The 5,756-nt window shown below is 37.3% G+C and overlaps 1 pseudogene; it reads left to right on the plus strand.

Moving 5' to 3' along the window:
- Positions 1 to 1,547: 1,547 nt before the first annotated feature.
- On the plus strand, positions 1,548 to 5,445 carry LOC114612282 (annotated as a pseudogene).
- Positions 5,446 to 5,756: the final 311 nt, after the last annotated feature.

The following is a 5,756-nucleotide window of genomic DNA, read 5'->3' on the forward strand; positions in this document are numbered from 1 at the left end:
TAACATTATACTTTAAAAATTAGGTATGCAGATAAATAAAAAGAGACAAAGATCATGTCTCTTTTATTTATTTATGTCTTTTTTATTTCTTTTCTGTTATTTAAAGAGACAAACGTCATGTTACCTACAAAGGCAGGTCTAGTAGCATAACACTAGGTTACTAAACAGGAACTTTTACAGGCAGAAGACCTGGGAAAATGTACTCAAAGTGCTAAAGAACCATAACTGTTAATCAGATTACTATACCCAGCAAAACTACCTATTAAGGCTTAAGGAGAATTTAAACTTTTCATGATAAATAAGATTATAGGAATTTATAAATACTAAATCATTGCTACAAAATATTCTAAATGTAATTCTTTAATCTTACAAGAAGGGTAAACATACCAAAGAAATCACAGAGGGAAAAGAAAAACATCACAACTGAAAATCAAAATTGACCTGAGAAAATACAACAAAAATCAACAATGACAGGAATTAATGCACATATTTATCCAATATCTTTAAAACATGTCTCAATTTCTCAATAAAAGGACATAGATTTCCAGACAGAATTAGGAAACAAAATTCATACTTTTGCTGCCTCCTAAAGCACCCCATAAAAAATAAACCACCTTATAGTAAAAAGGATAAGAGAAAGTATTCAAAACAAAGAATCTCAGAAACAAAAAGATGTTGTTATTCTATTACCTGATAGAGAGACTTCAGACCAAAACTAGCCAGAAGAAATAAGAAGAATGACTTCATAATCATTAAAAGAAAGCCTATCAACAGGATATAACAATCGTAAATATTCATTAATTTCATTAAAGTAACACTGACATTCTAAACCCACAGATTGATCCCAACACAGTGATATGAGTCACATGCAAACCCTACTCTCAGCAGATTATCCCAGAAAAAGGGGTGGGGGAGGGAAAGAAACTCAGGAGCTCAATAAGATCATAAATCAAATGAACCTAACATATATTTATAAAACATCAGACATCAAAAAATGCTCATTCTTCTCATCAGTCCTAATAGACCACATGTTAGGATCTGAAACAATAAATATCTTAAAATTGAAAAGATATCCTACATTCTGGCTAACCTCAGTAGAAGAAAGTCGATATCAATAATAGAAACTATAGAAAGTACATAAATACGCAGAATCTAAAAGATGTGATAGTAAATGGTAGCAAGAAAAGAACCCAAGGGTGGTGATAGAGATGATACTGATAGTGATGATTAGAGTGATAGTGAGAGTGATAGTGATGACAGTGATAGTGACAGTGATGATAGTGAAAATGATAATGGCGATAGTGATAGTGATGATAGTGATAGAGATATTGATGACAGTGAAAGTGATAATGATGATAGTGATAGTAAGTGATGATAGTCATCATGATGATAGTGATTATAGTGATGACAGTGATAGTGATGACAGTGATAGTGGCGGTAGTGATAGTGATAATGATAGTGAAAGTGATGTCACTGGAAAGAGCGCAAGATGAAGAGTCAGAAATATATTGAATACTGGCCACAAACGTCTCAACGCTCCTAGAAAGATGCCCAGAAATAAGGAAGCTGTAGCTTCTCCGTACTTCATAATCATTATCTGTATGTTAAAAGATTTCAAATCCTTCATGTGTTTCCACATTGAAGTTAGTTATGTATAAATCTAGTAATGCACAGAGAAGTAATCTGTAAAGCGCTTCAAGTTGAATGAGTTTAGAAAAGAAATGAACAATATCTTTAAAGATAAAATGCCAGATGACTGGTCTCTAGAATGGATAGGAGCCACAGTCTACGGCAAATAAGAGCAGATATCAAGCCAGCTGGTTCTAAGACTGAAAGGTAACCATCTACACTCAGGTAAAATATCAAAAGTTAAACAGAGTCTCACAGTAGCACATACGAAATCAAGTAGGTTTGGTTTCTCAAAAAAATATTTTGTTTTATTTTCCAATAACGCTGTGTTTATATGCAAGTGAATATGAATGTGTGTGGGTGTGTGTGTGTGTATGGGGGGTGGGGAGTGTTGCTTGCATACACTGGTACATGTGTGTAGAAGTCAGAGGTTAGCCTCATGGGATCGTAGTCTGACCCATAGTGCGGGTTTCTATCTGTTCTGGTGCTTATCGATTCAGCTATGCTGGCTGACCACTGAGGCTCCAGGGATCTGTCTCTGTCTGCTTCCCCAGTACTGGGATTATAACTGTACAACACCAAGTCTGTCTTTTATATAAGTGCTAAACATTAAACTCAAGTGCTCATGCTTTCATGGCATTCACGTCTACTGTCTGGGCCACATTCCTAGCCATAAAGAAACACAAATAAATATAAATTTAAAAATTAAAAGAAAGTCTAATACATTTCATTGATATAGTTAAATGCATGAGCATTTTTGACTTCTTGGGAGCTATTCTCGATTCTTAGTTCAGTAGTGAAAAGGCAGAATCTGTTAGGGTAACTAATCTGCAGCTAAAAATATTCTACTTAATTAGCTATCCTAACTCTGGTGTGCCTTACTGATTCTTTTCCTTGTAAGTGAATCAAGAAAAGTAAACAGAGAGAGAAGAGATTTGGGATGTTGGCATTTATTATGAAAAGCATCTTTGACTATAGGCACATAATGCTCTTAATATAAGTAACAGTACAGTGGAAATTGGAGATAAGAAAACAAAGGCAAAGGGAAGACTGTGTGTGTATAAGACACTCCTTATTAATGTGGAACATGCAGATTACATTTAAAAACACAAAGTAAGAATTGAAGAGATAAAAATAGCTACCTCCAAACTATCACCAGCTGTAATCTCATAAAAACATATCTATTACTTTAAAATGAAAATCCAAACAATGAAATTGAGCCTTTTCATGGCAGGACTGAAATGGATGGAAATGAATTTTTCTCACAAGGATTTTATCACCCGTGGAGTTATCATTTGAATTCTTTCAGGCTATAAAACCAGTACGCTTCAATTCATTATGCAAAGAGACTTCAAACATTTATTTTCAATGATTTTGTTTCCTAAAATAGACAAAATCCAATACAAATCTTGCATTCAATTAGTTTTAGGCATATGCACAATAAATATGTCTCAGATTCATTCAAAATTCACTCGTCCCTGAAAGTAATTACAGTTTGGGCAGCTAAGTTTGAATTTCTAATAGAGAACTATGGAAAAGAAAATTAATAAATAAATCAAAATATATTTTTTTCCTTTTAACTATTTCAGCTACTCCAATTTTAGTCATACAGAACCCCTCCCCGCTGGCTGTTTTGTCTCATCCTGAGTCCAAGAACACCACATCAAAGCCATGTAGGTTGTGGTACCTGAAAACACAAGTAAAAATAATTTTCTTTAATTGAAAATAAATTCTTCTCTTGGGAAATACATCCTGAGAACAGTTTCCCCTCCCTCCACTTCTCCCAGCCATCTCAGCTTCACCCCATCTCCCAGATCCTCTCCCCCTGTTTCCTATTCAGATAAGAACAGGCCTCTAACAGGCAACAGCCAATGAAGAACACAACAAGATAAAATAAGACAAAGGCAAAAGCACTCGTACTGAGGCTGGACCACACAACCAAATAGAAGGAAAAAAGTCTCAAGTGGAGGAAAAAGAGGGAATACAAGGGATCACATTTTCAGGGATCTCACAAAAACACCAAGCTAAGGGCCATACCATATAAACAGAGGTCCTGGTGAAGGTCTCTACAGGCCTTGTGCTTGCTGCTTCGGACCCTGAGCCCAGCTGTGCCCTGCTGAGTTGATTCAGTGTACCATACTCTCCAGCTGTATTCCATCACTTTTAGTCTGACAGTCTTTCCTCCTCTTCCAAAGAGTTTCTCCTCTCCAAGAGGAACATCTGTATTCTTTGAAACAATTGTTTCAATTCGCAACACATTTTACTTGACAGATGTTATCTTAGTGAGTTAGTGCCTCCATGACAGAATATAACTTGCAGTGTGTATTAAAAAATAGAAACTTGTTTCCTCACAGGTTAGGTTGGAGGCTGAAATGTTAGGATGAGAATGCTGAAAAATTGCACTGTTCTGAAATTATTTCTTAGGGTTGCCATTAGCTACCTCTTTGCTGCCTGCCTCAGGATCATTCAATGCCTGTATGTCTTTCTCTGTGCCCACTGTTGTATATCCACATTTTCTTTTCTAAGGCTAATAGTCATATTGGATTACAGATAAACCTAAACATCCCATTATAACTAGGTTAGTACTTCAAGATCATATCTCTGCATCTAATCATATTCTGATCCATGGGAGGCTAGGAAATTCACATGTGGACTTGGGTCAATTGAACTCCCAAATACAGTACTGTAAAACACACACACACACACACACAAATTTAAAAACAAATATTTAATGCTCTTTGATAAGTTTGTTATTGAAAATCAGTCATTTTGTTATGTAGTATAATTTATGTACCTGAAGACCGGGTTCCTCAGCCAATCCAGGCAAATCTATGAAACATATATTTACTAATCACTATGATTTGACCTAGCTGTAGACTTCAAAATCTTTTTTTTTAAGATAGCTTGGGTACCTAATATCCTCACATGATATTCTGTGTTCTATGTGTTTCTGTATTCCACAGAACTGATAGAAGGAAATTTAGCTGTACCACATGCATGTATGTTAACTGTCAGTGATCAATTCTGAGCCTAAAAGACTCACAACATATAGTAGCATCTTTAAAGAAAGTAAGCAATGTTGAAAATGTACTAGAACTGCCATTTCTAGCAACTCAAGACTTGTCCGCATCTCTGTGGTGGAGCCATGGTGGACAAACTCTCCAACCATGCGGGGGGCCTTCAGGAAGCTCAGTTTCAAGGCAGCCTTTGATAAGGAGAAGAGAGACCCTATTTGCCCAGATCAAGATAAAGTCTAGACACAGATCTGGTGTTACTCCTAGAGATCCTGTAAGGCTGACAAGTTGCATCTTCCCACAGCCTATGACCATAATAGCTTCACACCCTGAGAATAAAACCAGGTACAGTAAAGATGAAGCTAAGCTGAAGAAACCCCAGCAGCTCTGTGCACTGAACAGACTCCAGAAACATCAAGTTGGAGCCAGTAAAGGGAACTTATCATGTCCATTGAAGCTTACAAACCCTGTAGAAAGAATTGAACTGGGAATGTAGGATGAAGCTAATGACCAAAACAGTGTTGAGGATCAGCTCAGTCACGGAGAAGTCACCTCTGTACAACCCCCGTGCTTGGAAAACACTGAGCAAGTAGATCTTCAGCTGTCTCCATCTTTCTCCAGTCGAAGGGTAACACTGCCATTGCCTCTTCATCTGTCACCATCTTACTGCATACAAGAAATAACAACTTCAGACATCCAGAGACAGACCTGGAAGGTAAAGAAAGCCAGGAAGAGACTGACAGAGGCCTTGGAGGCAGACAGGCTTGCCAGGCAGGCAGAGAACATGGAGGAGCAAAGATGAGTGAAAAACATGTGTTTGAGGCCTCTGAAAGTTCTTAAAGGAACGGTTTGGTTTGGGTTGGGTTGGGTTGGGTTGGGTTGGGTTGGGTTGGGTTGGGTTGGGTTGGGTTGGGTTGGGTTGGGTTGGGTTGGGTTGGGTTTTTTTTTCAAGACAGAGTTTCCAAATGTAACCCTGGTTGTTCTGAAACCCTGTCTCTGCCTCTAAAGTTTGAGTTTAAAGGCAAGTGCCACCATAACTCAGCATTACTTCTATGTCTTTAAATAACAGGCTTGCCAGGCAGGCAGAGAACATGAGGGAACAAAAGTAAGAGA

This window comes from Grammomys surdaster, unplaced genomic scaffold (genome assembly GCF_004785775.1).
Source record: "Grammomys surdaster isolate TR1022 unplaced genomic scaffold, NIH_TR_1.0 126153, whole genome shotgun sequence".
Taxonomy (NCBI): domain Eukaryota; kingdom Metazoa; phylum Chordata; class Mammalia; order Rodentia; family Muridae; genus Grammomys; species Grammomys surdaster.